At 38.3% G+C, this 17,822-nt stretch overlaps 1 pseudogene; it reads left to right on the forward strand.

Annotated features, from left to right (window-relative positions):
* Positions 1 to 7,880: 7,880 nt before the first annotated feature.
* Positions 7,881 to 11,362, forward strand: LOC143891339 (serine/threonine-protein kinase PBS1-like; annotated as a pseudogene).
* The last annotated feature ends 6,460 nt before the right edge of the window (positions 11,363 to 17,822 follow it).

A 17,822-nucleotide genomic window follows, 5' to 3' on the forward strand; every position in this document is an offset into this window, starting at 1 on the left:
TGTATATATATCTCAGTTCGTAGAGTGAGAAGAATGGCTGAAGGTAAGCTGGGATTAGGGAGGGACCCCACCACCCCTATCCTTAGAGAACATAATAACAAAAGAAAAGGGGGCAACAAAATGTAACCACTCATTTTAGTCAGTGAAATGTATGGCGAATTTCTCGAAGATGGTTTAGGTTGACCAATTACTCGGAAATAATTGAAAATTCAACGAACCTCATTCACTATCTCTATTGGTAGTCCTTTATACATCATCCTACAGGGAAGAGTGTCTATATCAATAGCCAACTTGGAGCCCGAGTGTTGGAATTTTCCAATAAAAAGAGTGAATGTAGAAGATGGACTTTTCTCCGTTCCAATATGGGGATTTGCTAGGGACCAATGCAGAGGTCATTTCGTGGATGGGCTGTTGCATTAGAGTGCAGCCACCTCAAATGAATTAAATAAATAAGACAAAATCTGAGCCTACGTGGCTGCATTCTCATGTAACCTCACCTTCTTTCAAAATTGAGAAATGTAAGGATACTGTGCCAACCACCTCAGACAAGATGTTCTCAAGAGTCAAGGTCCCCCCTCCCCCATGCGGAAGGAAATATCTTACCCTCTTCTAGTATTTTTTTTTGGTCTTTTGAAAGGAAAACACTTGGTCATCAATTTCAAAGTGATTTTTTTGGCTTTTATATGGATACGTGCCCCCTTCTTTGTCTTATTACATACGTGTCACAAGAGAGAGGCTCCCGTTTTTCTAGCAACCCTTTTTTTTAAAAGATGTTATTGTTAGGTAACATTGTCTAGGCAATTTTGCGGATGGGCCATGGAAGAAAAGGGTACAGAGATATCACTTCCCCTATTTATTTCCAGGGGATTTGCTAGGGACCTCGGCATAAGGAATTTTGCGGATGGGCTGTTGCATGTGAGAGCAGCCATCTCAGATGGATTAAATTAATAAGACAAAATCTGGTCCTTAGGAAATCCCCATTTCCAGTGTTAGTAAAGATTTTGAGGTTGCTTATGGCAACCACAGTTTTATGGTTATATATAGTAAAAATTATTTTTGGTAACTCATATCAGCACGACTATGTTTTGATAATAGGACAAATCAACTTGCTTTACACTTTATCTAATTGGCTGCTAAGAGCTTATTAGGAAATGCAATAGCTTTCGACAGATGCTTCAAAAGTACAAAACAAGGTGTAATTCGTCTCATTATCAAAACATCGTCGTGCAGATATCAGTCTCCTTTTTTATTATAGTAACCTGGCTTGATAATACCATTCACATATTTTGATGATAGCACTCCTTCTTGATAACCATTTTCTTCTTGGATGTTGACAGCTTTTGAGGAACTGCAACAGCCTATTTAAGAGCTAATTAGGAAAGTGTAAGTTGAAGAAATCAATGTCAATGGAAATATGAAAGTCGGGATATTATTTCCCTATATTATTATCATTATTTTAAATATTATTATCACATATTTTAAATATGAAGCCAAAACTGATTTTCAAATTAAACGTAAAGTTGAGTCCAATGATCAGTTTTGGACTCACAATTGGTTCTCAAAATCCAAGACAAACAAAGCCTAAATGATAGTTGCCGGAGCAGCTCGGTTGCAGCAGAATCAGTCATCCAAGTTATGTGAAAGGCTGAGGATAATAACAATATACAAACAGATTGACTTTCAACCATAAAAAAACACTTCACATTTTGTGCTACTAACTTCGTCGCTACAGATTTTAAATCACAATATCAAATGAACATAAAGAATTTTCTACTCTGTTATTACCATGTTGAGAATGCACATTGATCGGATAAAGATTCAAATGCAGGAGAACCAGGCATTGGCTGATGCATTGATGCAGGAGAACCAGGCATTACCATGTTGAGAAGCAACATTAATCATCCTAATTGCTTCTTCCTTGTTGAATTCAGATCCCAGTTTTGGATCAACTAGCTCGGGTACACTTCCCTCTCTTTCAGAACCTGTGCCTTCAAATATCCATAGTAACATGGTAACTTACTTTTCTTATGTTGAAGTTTAAAGCTAAAGACTGTGATAGAGATGCGAAATTTTAGGAGGAGATCTAAAATACCCAATCCAAAAGATATAAGTCATCATCCTTTGGTATGTAATTTGTGTTGCTAGTCCCACTGGCAATTTCCAACGCGACAACTCCGAAGCTGTACACATCTGCTTACTGTCTTTGATCCACCAACTCAAGCTACATTGAGGGGGGTCTACAGAGAAAAGATAAACCGTTGATTTTTGCTGTCTTTTATTTTACGTGTGGGATGTTTAAGATTAGGCTTGTCAGATGGCTTAGAAGGTCCAATGGATCGGAAGGATTCAAACATTAATGGATAGAATTTGAACACAACCCTGCTCATTGGATCCATAATATTTAGAGGTAAATGACATCAGCACAACTATCTTTTGGTATCTTCACAAACCATCTTGTCTTTTTGTATTTAAAGAGCTGTAAAAAGATTATTACATGTCCCAAACTGCTCTCAAGAGAGATTCAGAAACCATATAAATATCAAAATATGGTTGTGCTGATAACATTTCCCAATTTAAAATCCCTACTAAAAAAGGCAAACAACATTTCTTAATTTATTTTATGCTGAAAAGAAAAAATGCGAGAAATTGAGAGTTGATAAAATAAAAAATAAAACTCCAATAAACTAAACTATTAAATTTAATTGAGAGAAAAAGACCATTCAAAAAAATTGAGAGAGATTCAGAAACCATATAAATTATATGTGCTTAACGGAAAAAAGGAGTCATAAATAGACCCAAACCAACAATTAAGAGGATTCCATATCTAGAAAACACCTACCCAAAAAATAAAATATTACAGGGAACCACCCAGGAATAATTGAAGAGATGCAATCCGTCTCGCTTACATCATCATCTCGCCATACAGATGGAGAAATCGCATACCCATTGTTCGCACTATTCTTATCTCCAACCCCATCATCATTCAATCTGCAAGATGCCAATTTGCTACCATAATGAAGTTATTAACACAGAAGCAGAAGCAAATATGAGTTGATTTAGTAATATTTAGAAGCAGGGTTCTTATACGATGCATGGTCTCTACATATTGGGAAGGAAGAATGTCAAAACATTTAGTCTAATTCTTATACCATGAAGGGTTGTGCAAAAGAATTTTTTTTTTTTTTTTTTTTGAATAGTACTTAAATACCTCCACAGAGCATTAAAGTAAACACATCTGAAATTTTGAAATTCTAAAAAGAGAGGAGATACAAATATGTAAATAAAAGCATATTAAAGCATATTCCTTAATATGCAACAGATAAGAAGCCTTTCCATTCTCCAAGTACTTGAATTTGACAAACGAAAACAGCACAAATCAATAGCAAAATAAATTATAAAATTTTAAGTCTAAGTTCCTTAATCTGCAAATGAATGGATTAAATCATTTGAATGAGTTTATATATAATGCCAATACCTTCTATCTTCAGCCTCCTCTTTTTGAAGGCGTCACAGCAGCAACTGGAATGGCTTTGCAATCCCTTTAGGGACCCAGCACGCAGTCGCAATTATTTTGCACAGAACTATGCTGTGCGCAACAAATTAATTAGAGAACTAAATTTATGAAATCATAAATAGGTAAAAAAAAATCTAAAAACATCTTGAATAGCCAATTTAGGATATGATGTTGAGTGCAGTTCATCATAGAAACAAAGCCTTTCAAAACAGCCAGCCTTGCCCTTGAAAAGCAAAACTAATGTAGTTTTGCAAAACCAAATGTAAACTTGATCGAGTATTAGCAGATTTTTGAGTAGTTGAAAAAACTGACTGCAAACTTGAAAATTAATCCAAAAATTTGAGACCGCTTTTGTTAGAATATGTGAGATCCACCGTTGGATTAGGTGTAGATCTCACCGTTAGATCTTCCTGTGGGAGATTAGGCAAGTTGGTTAATGAGGCAACCCACTAGAATAGGCAACTAGATTTAATTAGTAAGTATATTAGATTAGAATATTTCATCATTATCTATTTCCATAGTTTGCTTGATCTCTTTCTATGTTTATCATGTATGTGCTCAATATAAGCACACCTTGAGCTCTATTGTAAATCATCCAAGAATTAGTGAAAATCTCCAAAATTCTTCATGGTATCAAAGCAGCCGATCCGGCCTTGATTAAAATTTCTGCAATTCTGATTTCCGGCGGACGGCTACATCGGCCGTCCGCCGGGCACTACAGCCATCAATCTCCATCACAAGCTAGCCATCCGCCTGCAACTCTGATTCGGATTTTTCCTCCATTGTCCCTCCCGATTTGTTCTCTTTTTTTTTATATCCAAAATCATGTATGATGGCTTCTGCTTACATATCAGAATCTCGTATGGAGGATTTTCTTCCCAATGCCGTTGGCCATGTTTGGATTGTTTGTCTCATCACCATGTTTGGATTTGTATTTTCAAAATGACGTAGCATCAAGTCTAGCAATGATGATCTTTCAAAGACAAGTCACATCATGTGAAAACTAATACCTCTCTTCTGTTTCAAAAACTCCTTTCATTAGTCTAATATTGAATACCTTTGTACTTGATAAAGGCACCCTCATTTACCCATCTCAATCTTAGGTAACATGCACCTCATTCCAAATTTGATAACCCTCCCCATATTTGTTACATGCACTCTCTTTTTTTACTCCCTGTCCAAAGTTTCGATGATTCTTATTTTTGTTTCCGTCATTATTCTCAATCGCTAGTGTCGCACTCCATTTTTCGTTCTCTCTCAATTTCTCTTTTTCCATCTCAAAACTTTTCTTATCTTTCGTTTATTTCAGTTGAGGTACCTCTTCTCTTCGAGGTGCGTGCCTGAAATTGATCGCTCTACTCAGTTGAGGGGCCTCGATTCTTTGAGGTTCGTGCCTGAGAGAGCCAAATTCCATGAGGATCGGTACTTGCCGACCCATGTGTGTGGCCCATTGAGGCCCATTCTTGCACATCGAGGCCCATTCTTGCACATTGAGGCTTTGGTCCACAGTGACCCATTTTCAGACGGTTCGGTATTTAAAACCGGCCTAAAGACTCACCCATTCCGGCTTGAGTCCAATTCAGTTCTTTGAGGCTTTGTGCGGCTCATCTTTCATGTGGCACATTCTTCAACAACAGGCGGCAATTCATCTTCAGCAATATCAACAACAGGGACATCAATCGTAGGACTGTGCATAAAAAAAATTTACATTTTGTATTGGGAATTTTTATTGTAATCAAACGTATATCGATTTTCAATCTATATACGTTTGAGGGGGCATGTTAGAATATGTGAGATCCACCGTTAGATTAGGTGTAGATCTCACCGTTAGATCTTCTTGTGGGAGATTAGGCAAGTTGGTTAATGAGGCAACCCACTATAATAGGCAGCTAGATTTAATTAGTAAGTATATTAGATTAGAATATTTCATCATTATCTCTTTCCATAGTTTGTTTGATCTCTTTTTATGTTTATCATGTATGTGCTCAATATAAGCACACCTTGAGCTCTATTGTAAATCATCTAAGTATTAGTGAAAATCTCCAAAATTCTTCAGTTTTAGCTTCTAAGACCAGAAGCAGTCATTGAGTTCATGATGGAATCAACTCAGTCTAGCCCTCTCAAGCAGGAAGAATACTTCAAAGCATGAGGTGATTAGTCATTTCTGATATTGACCCAAAAAGGTCAATCCTTTACAAAAAGTACCCATAGAAAAGTGGAGACTTAGTTTCTGTTCTAATGGTTGAAAACCCAATACTACGCAAATCATTTACAGTCACTATAGATACTTGCTTTTACAAATTGGCAAAAGAGTAAAAAGGAATTATTCAACAAAGACACTCTACAAATTGAAAAGCAAAACTTGCAAATAAATACAAATATTGCATTTAATTTTCTTCCACAATGGCATCCTATGTATCACAACTATGTGAAAAAGGACTCCTCACCCCACCCTGTTTGATTCAAATCCACCCCAAAAACCATCATAAATTTGACCTTTTAAACAAATAAAGGTATGATAATACACAAAACAGCAACTCAAACCATCACAGCAGAAAACATACTCGCACATACAACTGAAAATTCATCGACACCAATCATTAGAAGAAAACTAAAACTAAAAAACACCCATCAAAGCAAATTCCAATATGCCCAAAAACAGCGTGTTGTCGAAAATATGTATTTCATCATTACCTTTCCACTCTGTTTGCTTTACAGGGCACTTACCATCTTACCGATTTATAAGTCTCTAACCTTACAATTCAGTATTAGTAACTTCCAACTTCTCCAAATGCTCAAGATATTGGAGAAAGGCGTTATTTATCTTTTATACTTTTTAACACTCCCCCCGCACGTGTGGCCCACTTGGTGAACACGTGGCACATGTGGTCCCACTTTGGGCTGACCATCGCATGTGGATTTTTGCTATCCGGGAGGTTTGAACTCAAGACCTTTGGCTCTGATACGATGTTAACTTACCAACTTCTCCAATAGCTTAAGCTATTGGAGAAAGGCGTTATTTATCTTTTATACTTTAACAAGTATAAACACCAGATCCGAACCTCTAAACCATTGTTCATCAATGGATCAAAAAATACCGCCATACCTGACTCATTTTTTTAATTTAAAAAAAAGAATAGCAAATTAAAACTCATCATGTTTTTGGGGCAAACCTTATAAACGGTACAGAGACCCTCACCGTGGAACATTGCCGGGGCAACATGTCCAGCCGAACCCTGACCCAGTTGAATTGTCACCTGAAAGAAGAAAGAGAAAAACAGACATATAGAACAACTAAATCAAGATCAATTCAATTAAAATTTAATTCCGATAGAACCTCTCTCTCATTCAATCAAAAACACCAAATGGCTAAATGAACATCCGACCAAACATTACAGATCCCTGGATAAGTCATTTCCATGTCAAAAAAGATCCAAGGCATAATAGGTGGCCACGGGATTTCTTTTCAGTATGTTAGGAGGTCCACAAATAGTCTAGCTGACTAGCTTGCTAGGGAAGGCATCTCTAATGAGGTTTTGTAGGTGTTTGATTTCCTCCCTCTGGATTTGGACATTAACGCGGAGATGGTGATGCTTTATATTGTTGGCTTGTATTTTCTTTTTCTTTTTCTTTTTTTGTTATTGTTTAGAGCATCTTGGTCTTTTCTTATCAATAAATTGCTTTGCCATTCAAAACTAAAATAAAATATTGTGTATGTGATCATGGATACGGGTTAGATAGTGTAATTGAGGCATGCGTGCTAGTGAATGTTGTTTTTTTTTATGGAATTTATGGGATACCTTTTGCATATATGATCCACAAGATTTGAGAATGAATATCATGATATGAGAGTTCCTTGAATGTGAAAGAAAGGAAGTTTTTGATTAATTTTCTTTGAGAGGGAATGTGAGTGAATTCCCAGACATGATTCATGTGTTTGTGGGGGACTGATGTGTACTTGTGTCGCACCTCGCCTGTGGATTGTAGATGTAGGAAATTATCACGGGTAGTTACCTTTTCTTGTGCCTCTACCTTGCATTTTTTGCTATTCTCTTTGATGACTTCCATGTCTTATATAAACATGCTTCATACGAAGATGGCACAACTCGGTTTTTGCTTGGTCCAAATGGCCATTTCTCGAGGTTAACACCGCATGTGCCCAAAAGCAAGATGTGGAAGGAAGTTGCTTAGAGTATGATGACTGAGGAGCGGGTGATCATACTGAATCTCATGTGTCTCTAAGCTTTTAGCCTATTTATGTTTCCTCCTTGGGGGTTTCCTTTGTGCTTAAGAACTTGTATGCATCAAATTTTGGGTGAGAATAGGTGCCTCCAAGGTTGTTGTCTGAAAACCGGCCAACTTTATGATGGCCTCAAGAGATTGTAGGGTGATGTATATCCCCGCCAGTAGTCAGGCCTTGCCAGATTCTTTATCATTCGCACTTCAAGGTAGATGTTCGATGCCTGCTTCAATATTTAGGACCAATACTCTCCACACTTGGGTTGGTGAGATGACATTGATTCTGAGCAACATGGGAGACGAGTCTGTCTCCACGGAATGTGTTCCCATTGAAGGCCTCCGATATTCTAGGGGTTGAGTTCCCTCCTGCCAACACCTTTGGAGCGAGTTCATGGGCTGATTCTTCATGTTTTTATCTCTACACTTTCGGATTAGCAATCCACTCTCCCTTGACTACTTATGCTTGATCCACGAGTTTGATGTGGCATGTGCGTACAACTGGGATGCAAGCGTCATGACCCTCCTGTTTGAAACCATCAGCAACCTGTTCCTGTGGGAAATTCTAGCAAAAATGTGGATGGCATATGATTTTCTTTGCATCCTCGTTCATTTTTTTTTACGTATAGCTAATGTGAAGGGACTTGGGGAATTCTAGCAAAAATGTGGATGGCATATGATTTTCTTTGCATCCTTGTCCATTATTTTAAGGTATAGCTAATGTGAAGGGACTTGAGTTCTTGTTGAATAAATATGATGTAGAACTAATTGAGGGTAGTGTTTTGACCTTCAGTTATGCAATGATCCACCCAAATATTGTCGATTTGAGGTTTCTATGAACTCTCTAAAACAAGTAAATCTACATGTCGGAATTATGATAAGATATTTTCACATTATTCCTCCTAATGATAATATGATAACCGACGTATCTACAAGAACTTTAAAATTTGAAATGAACAAAATCAGATTAGTTCAAATTATCTGGGGATCGAGATGAATCAATCCAACTTTAAAATTCAAAATCAACAAAATCAGATTGGTTCTATATTGCTCTTTTTTTTTTCTGCACGGTTCGTGAAAGTTGTTAGACAACTCATCATCTGAAGACCACAAATCACGACAATCCCAAGTCCCAACTCCAAGATGTTCGGAAGATACTGCTTTTATCAATCCTAAGAGCCCTTTGTTTATATCATTTAACATATGCTATTGAATACCCCAAAAAAAATACTTGGAAAATCATTTAACATGTACTGTTTAAGTTCTGTGCATCAATAAATCGTTACCACTTTAAAAAAAAAATGGTATGATGATTCCAGTCTTGATCGAGTCTTCCAATTTAAATTTCTAGCTGTAGCTCTATTGATCTTCGGGCGTAAAACGCACTCTAGTTCACTCTGGGAGAAGGGTAAGGAAGAAAAGGGTGCAATATTTCAGAAAATATTTATTACATTTTCTATTGTCAAATGCCAAGAGTAATTGCAATTTTTTCCCCAGTATATATAGGAGTAACTGACAGAGAACGTAAAGTAGTTTACTATAGTACATTTAATGGCTAATGCAATCTGCAATAATCATCAATAGAATAGCTTGCAGTTGATTCTTTCTCATGTTCCAGCTCTTCTGCACAGGTGAAGATAATTTGCTTGGATAATCAATGTATCTATTCTTGTAGTTTATTTTGGCTTTAATTCTAATTGTGTATATTAAATTATTAATGGCCTGTAGTGGAAACATGCATTTCCTCCCAAGTGTTTCAGTAAATATTATAAAGTTCAAAGTTCTGCATGCATGTCACATGACTTGTCCGATAAGGGTAGTTCTGATTGATGTGCCTTTGTCCTAGTTGAATTTACTGGTCTTTTTTAGATTCACAGGTTCCTATGGCGGTGTTCCAAAGTTGGACTGGGAAACCAGAATGAGGATAGCCTTGGAAGCTGCCAAAGGTCTGGAATAGCTCCATGAACATGTCAGCCCACACATAATTCACAGAGATTTCAAGAGCAGCAACATCCTCCTTGACAAAAACTTCCATGCCAAAGTCTCAGACTTCGGCTTGGCCAAGCTTGGATCTGAGAAAGTCGGAGGCCATGTTTCCACCGGGTCCTTGGCACCCAAGGATATGTTGCCCCTGAGTGAGAATTACATATTTTACTTTTTTCTTGAAAATAAAATGTCGCATCTTGATTTGCTGTTTAGTTTTATTATTGAAATGAATGACAGTACTCTCTATTCTTTAATCTAGACACCTAAAATAATGTTATTTCAAACGATATTAAAAGGTGGAGCTTTCATTATGTGAACAGATATGCTTTAACTGGGCATTTGACAACCAAATCAGATGTATACAGCTATGGGGTTGTGCTTTTGGAACTGCTCACGGGAAGGGTTCCAGTTGACAAGAAGAGACCCCCTGGGGAAGGTGTTCTCGTATCTTGGGTGGGTATCTTCTTTCATCTTACCATCTTAAGTGCTGGATTTATGTGATTCCCATTACACTGAAAATTGCAGAAATAAACCCTTTTACTCTATGGAGCTGTCTGGTTTGCAGATAGAGTGGATGGGATATTGGAGATTCCCGGATCCCGCTTCATCCATTGTTTGTTTCATTTAAATCCCATGTGCCTCTATTTTCCGAACTTGACCCCCAAAAAGGTGTATGCTAAACTGCATCTCAGAGTGGGAGTTGCACTCCAGCTATTTTTTCGTGTGCCTAATTAGGAACCTGGACTAGATGAATTCCCCATTTTGGCTCTATCTTCTGTGAAACAACCAATTACTGCAAAAGCTTAAGCTGTTAGAGTTGATGTTAAAATCATTTATACTTTTAACACTTATACTTTTAACACTCCCCCTCATGTGTGCCCCCTCTTTTTTGGGTTGGCCGTATACGTGGCATATGTAGCCCCTCTTTTGGGCTGGCCGTACACGTGGATTTTTAACACCAAGGAGTTGTTGGGTTTTTAACCCGTGAGGCAATAGCTTCGGTACCATGGGAAACAGCCAGTTACTCCAAAAGCTTAAGCTGTTAAGAGTCGGTGTTGTTTAATCATTTATACTTCAACATGTTCAAACCAGACAGCCCCATAGAAGGTGACAATTAGATTTTTTTCCCTCTCAACTTAAGCGGACGAGATCTCTCCTACAACACCTATATTTAAATCATGTCAATCCATGAGGTCGTGCCAAATGGTGCTGTTTAAGTTGGCCCCTGGCTGTTTAGACTGTTTTCTCTGTCATTTTCTAGCATATGTGCCCCATAATTACAGTATTACTTATTCAAATTTTCATCTTTGTGCCTATGGCTTTGACTCGGCTAACGGACAGACAGAAGATTGTAGAGATAATGGATCCATCATTAGAAGGGCAGTATTCAGTGAAAGAGGTTATTCAGGTGGCTGCTATTGCCGCCATGTGTGTACAACCTGAAGCAGATTACAGGCCGGTGATGGCAGATGTTGTGCAGTCGTTGGTCCCTCTTGTGAAGCATCACCAACCAACTTCTAAGTAGGCAGTTGTTCTAGCTTTCATTCTAACATGACTCCCACTGCATCTGAATGTGCTAAAGCTGGTTTGCAAAAAGTTATTACTATACTATTTTCTCTGATTTAGGGTAGCCTACTCAGCTCTTTGCGGGTAAGAATCCGCAATTTCTTCCTAGGGCTGACTTTTGATTTTAGTTTTGTTAGTGGGATTAGATTAAGGAGTTAAGATGTACTTTCTGTTTTTCTGTATTAAAGCTTTATTGTAGAACTAACTCTTTAACTCATTTGATGGATGGTTCCTGTAGAACTTGATGAAATGGATATGCTATAGCTATTTTGCCTCTGCATTTCTGAGCAGGTCACCTAAAAAAGAGTGTTTTTAACAAATTTGAACCGGAGGTCTGCACTGCCTTGGATTTACAGAGGAGCGGCTATTGTCGCACTCTGTCCCCTCTCCATCTTCAATAAGGTTCCAATAAATACCAGCAAAAATAGATTCTGCAACAGAGTAGGCCTTGTTTGGATTGCTAGAATTTTATGGAAAGTTTGGAAAGGAAAAATATTTCTAAAAGTTCCTACTTTTTTTACACCCCCAAAAGGATAACTTGAGCCAACCCTATTCAACTTTTATGTGGAGGGACTTTTAATTTATAGTAATATCCCTCTAAATTAACCCTCTAAAACATCAGCTGGTTTTAAATTACCATACACTAGCGATTTTTTCTGCTCGCCGGTAGATATTTAATAAAAGAGGCTTACGTATACCAGGGGGTTTCTATAAAACAACTGGTGGAAAAAGATAACTGCCAGGAAAAACTATATTTTTTCTAGTGTTTTTTCTAATTTCATTAGTACGTTGCTCTCTCATTTTGAAGGCTCGCCTAAAAGCAGTCTCTAAAGCCCTCAACATTTCTTCTCACATCCTTTATTTTAAAATTCCTTCTGCCTCCGTGAAACAACCAATTACTGCAAGCTTAAGCTGCTAGCGTTGGTGTTATTTAATCATTTATACTTCAAAACTCGCCCTCAAATGTAAATGTGGCCCCTCTTTTGGGTCGGACTAATAACTTATAAGTAAATTTGGGAAGTGATATATCCACCCCTTTGGATTACTTGGGACACCCGGCAACAATGTATCAATGACTGCATAAGAGCTGATGTACTTCACGTCAGCAGGAATCAATGGGGGCTGATTGTAATGTACACTGCTGCTGAGTGTCCCGAGTAATCAAAAGGGGCGGATATATCACTTACCCATTGTGAGGCAATAGCTCTGATACCATGTGAAACAACCAATTACTTCAAAAGCTTAACACTTAAGCTGGTAGAGTTGGTGTTATTTAATCATTTATATTTCAACATCCTCATTGGCAATTAACTCACATAAATTCATATAATATCTCCTCCAAAGACCCCTCCCCCCTCCCTCTCTCTCTACAAATAGATAAAAACATAAGAAAAGGAAAGGACACTCCTCTCATTCTCTCCCAACAAAGAGACAAAGAGAATGGGTAAAAAAAATCTCCACAACAAGGCAAAACTTCATCCTTCAGGCATTCATCTGTGTTCATCGTACATGTCTTGCATAGCCCACCTCACTCCTCCACACACAATTGCTCCACCATCAACAATTGGAACGGCAAATCGCTAGGATCGAGGATGATCTAATTATGTCTTATTACTTCACAGTGTACTTTTTCATTCATGAGATTGCTTAGGTTTCAAGTAAAACGATAAATTAATACGAAAAATAGAAAATTATACATATACCTATTTTGAACTCTCTCTATCATGTCATGTGTACAATTAATTTTCCAACGAGACATGTGTGCGACAAATGTACAGGTAGGGCCCAAATATTTGGATGATCTAATTCATTCATTTATCGGTCGAGGATTAGGATTATCTTAGGCCCTTAGGATTATCTTAGGCCCTATTCGGAAAAAGTTTGGAAAGGAAAAATATTTCTAAAATTTCTTACTCTGCTTCAACACACAAAAAGGATAGCTTGAACTAACTCTGTTCATTGTTTATTTAGAGAGACCTTCAATTTATAGTGATATCGCTCTAAATGAAACATAATCTTATCATTTCGCTCTTAATTGTGGAAGGAGTAATATATTCTCGAGAAAAAAAATCAGTCAGAAATGTTTTTCTTGGAATCCAAACAAGCAAAATGATTTAGATCATCCAAATATGTGGACTCCATTTGTACTCATGCAGCTGCCGATGCAAAAATAGACTCATACATCATGCGAATGTTTTCTACCAGGAAAAAAAAAAGTACACCGAGGCCATGTTTGGCAACCATGATTTTTTTTTTCCATGAAATATTAGTTTATTAGGTGGTGAGAGAGGATAGGGCGGGTGGGAGAAGTAACTAAACAGCAATTAAAAAAAATAATTGTATTTTATTAGAGTTTTTTCTTTTCCTTGGTTTTTCAGCATTTTCACCCCTCGCCACTAATGCCCTCTCTATAGCTCTCCTTCTCCCACCCTCGCTAGATGTCTCGCACCATTTGATAAACTACAATTCCATAGAAAATATTTCATGGCAGCCAAACATGGCCTCATTTTTTTTTGGTCGAACATGGCAACCATGCCTCATACATCATATATGGCTATTGACCAATGGGGGCGCCCTTTCAGCCCTTTTTGTGCAAGGCGCCTGTGAGTCTAGCATCCCTCTAATTATAAACATTCTTCTTTGAATTCGATCGGTTATATTGGACTGCATCCGTTAGAATTTTCTATAAAGGGCTTCTTTGGATACTAGCACTATTAATATTTGCAAATAAGATTATTTTAATCTAATCTTATTTGCAAATAAGAAACTTAGGCCGCATGGGAAGCATTAATAGAGACAGATGTAGGGAGATGATATTTCCCCATTTGACGGATAAAATCTGTGAACTGAGCGAAATGAACAGAGCGAGGTGCGGCCATAAACTGACTAACAATTTGAACGGCATGACTGATATCAGGTCGGGTAATGGTGAGATAGTTGAGACTCCCGACCAACTGGCGATACAAAGTAGGATTAGGAAGAAGATTCCCATCAGAAGGTTGAAGCTTCACATTTAATTCAAGAGGAGTGTCTACTACCTTAGCATCAGTAATACCGGCTCGACTAATAATGTCAGATGCATACTTCACTTGCGAAAGAAAATATCCAGTGGGCATGTAATCAATTTCAATCCCAAGAAAGTAACGAAGAGTACCGGGATCTTTCATCTCAAAGCATTTGTGCAAATGATTCTTAACGTCAGTAATGCCGCGTAGATCATCACCAGTAATAACCATATCATCAACATATAAAAGTAAAATGACGAGTCCACGAGTTGATCTTTGGATGAACATAGCAGAATCATATGCACTTTAAGAAAAACCATGGTGGAGAATGGCAGTACGAAATTTCTCAAACCAGGAGCGAGGGGCTTGTTTGAGACCATACAAGGCACGACGAAGTTTGCAAACTTGTCGAGACTTGTGTGAAAGACCAGGAGGAGGCTTCATGTATACTTCTTCATGAAGATCACCATTTATGAATGCATTCTTAACATCCATTTGATGCAGCGACCAGTGTCGAGTAGAGGCAACGGCAATAAGTGATCGTACAGTCGTCATACGAGCAACAGGGGCAAATGTCTCCTCGTAGTCAATTCCGTACTCTTGGGTGAACCCTTTAGCAACAAGGCGAGCTTTGTCCTTTCAATAGATCCATCGGATTTGGTTTTGATCTTATAAACCCATTTACATCCTACAACAGACTTTCCAGGAGGAAGATCTACAAGATCCCAAGTATTAGTATTTTGTAAGGCTGTAAGCTCTTCTATCATAGCTTGCTGCCACTTTGGGTCAGAGGCAGCCTCTCGGTAAGATTGAGGCTCGTGGAGGGACAAAATAGTAGATAAAAAACAATGATAATCCTTAAGTTTGGCTCGAGGATGGTGTTCACGTTGCGGGTAGTGATGCGTATGAACAGCATGTGAGGGATCACTTGTAGAGGCAACATCGTTGGTATTCGGCATAAACTGGTCAATAGCAGAATCAGAAGCTGTAGGATGATGCGGAAGAATAAGGGAACTGTTAGGAGACTCACAAGAGGTGTCGGAAGGAAAATCAGGAAAGGGGTCTACAGGTTGAGGAGATTCAAAAGATGGATTTGAGGAGAGGGAATAAAATGGTATTTTTTCCCAAAAGACAACATGCCGAGAAACTCTTAATTTGTTTGCTTCAAGATCATAACAACGATATCCTTTTTGTTGAATGGCGTAGCCTAAAGACACACAAATAGCACTCCTTTTACTCAACTTATGTCGATCCGAACACTCGAAGTTCAGAGTAGTCGGGAAGAGAGTGATAAAGACGTTCAAAAGGGGACACACCAGCAGTGATGGATGAGGGAATCTGATCAATGACATAGACTGAAGTTTGAACGGCTTCACCCCAGAACTTACGAGGGACAGAAGATGAGAGAAGTAGTGTTCGGGCCGTCTCAATAATATGACGATGTTTCCGTTCCGCTATACCATTTTGTTCGGGTGTATCAGTACAAGACAACTGGAGAAGAGTACCTTCATTTTTTAGAAATGCATGAAATGTAGTTGACATGTATTCTCCACCGGAGTCGGAACGAAAAATTTTAATGGATTTGGAAAACTGAGTTTTTATCATAGTAGCAAATTCAATATAAACACGTAAAAATTCAGAACGGGACTGCAACAGATAAAGCCAAGTATAACGTGAGTAATCATCAATAAAACTAACATAGTACCGACTACCTCCCATGGAGGAGACATTAGTAGGCCCCCAAACATCAGAGTGTACTAAGTCAAAGGGAAATAAGGAAACAGAGGTACTTCTAGAAAATGGTAATGCTGGTTGTTTAGCAAGTTTGCAATTAACGCAACATAATTCTTTTTGTACTTGTACTGGTCCTAACAACTTTTTATTGATCATGTAACGGAGACGCGGTGCGGAAACATGATCCAGTCGAGAGTGCCATGACATGAAAGAAGAGGATCCTGGAGTGGAGGCAGCTATAAGCGAGGGACGGAGAGTAGGAGAAAGATGAAGTGCATCCAGGCGAAATAATCGACCAACTTTACTGCCTGTCCCAACTTGCTTCCCCGTCAAGTGATCCTGTACAATACAACCAGAAGAGGAAAATATGACATCAAAACCATGATCACATAGCTAGCCTACGGAAATTAAATTCATTGAGAGTTGAGGAACAAGAAGAACATCAGGCAAAGAAAGCATGGAAGATGAATTAATCGTCCCAATATGACTAGCAGTAATAGTGGATCCATTTGCAGTATAAATGACAGGAGAAGTAATCGGTCGAGGATTTTGGAAAGAGTGCATATCATAGGACATGTGATGAGAAGCACCAGAGTCAAAAAACCAATTATCTGAATAAATACCTGAAGGTACCGAGAGAGCAGAGACAGTAGGAGTGATATTACCAATCTGTGAGATAGCTTGTTGAATAATTTCCTGTACAATATCTGTTGTAAGTTGTCCATGAATGAAAGAAGGAGCAGATGGAGCCTTCTCAGATGAAGCCGCTGCAGCTAGACGAGTATCAGAAGCATTCTCAAAGCGAGTAATCCCCTTCTTTTTGTTGCGCATATTATTGGAAGTGGGTGAAGGGCAATTCTTAACCATATGTCCATACTCTTTACAATAAATGCATTGAATATGGGACATATCTTGATATCCCCGGGTGGATTTGCCCTTCGAGTAGTTACCTTTGGGATGAGAGGGGACAGCAAAGACTGAAACCGGATTATGAAGAAGACCTTTACGAGTTTCGTCAGCAAGTAACTCAGATAAGGCAACATCAACAGTTGGGAGGGGTGAGCGATGAAGAATAGTAGCCCGAATTGTCTCAAAGTCATCCTGAAGAGCCATTAGAAATTGTACTAAGTGCATTTCCTCTCGATAATTGTACCACAATTCTGCATCAGTTGTCCATTTAGGCTCCATAAGGGCTAATTCATCCCAAATTATAGCCATTTGGGAATGAAATTCTGAAACAGATTGGCCCTTTTGATGTCTCAGTAAACGAAGATCTTGTTCCAACTTATATTTCCGAGCAAAATCAGATTGCACATACCGACGAGATAAGAAATCCCATACATCTTTGGCAGTTTCAAATCTGCCAAACTGCATACTAATGGATGGTACGACAGTGTTGGTGATCCAGGTAACAATTTTATTATTGTTAATATCCCAATCATCAAATTTAGGATCATCCTTTGCAGGAAGTTTAAGATCGCCTGTGACATATTTCCAAAGGCCTTTTCCCTTTAAAAAACTCCGCATAAGAAAGGACCAATGGCTATAATTTGTTCCATCTAATTTAACTGCAACAGGTTGAGAGATTTCAGAAGCCATACCGTAATAATATTGAACCACGAGTAGAGAAAGATGTGGTTCACGTGATGACTCGTCAATCCAAGTGAGACAGATGCACAAACCCAAGCCGTATTTTCCCTTTAAATTAGTCGAACCGATTCAAGTGTTGCAAACGCCGTGTGCACAATTGATGATGTCTCGCAGAAGCCAAGCGTACCAAG

The sequence above is a fragment of the Tasmannia lanceolata genome, unplaced genomic scaffold (assembly GCF_043159265.1).
Source record: "Tasmannia lanceolata isolate RefF3 unplaced genomic scaffold, GAP_Taslan_0.1 ptg000013l, whole genome shotgun sequence".
NCBI lineage: Eukaryota > Viridiplantae > Streptophyta > Magnoliopsida > Canellales > Winteraceae > Tasmannia > Tasmannia lanceolata.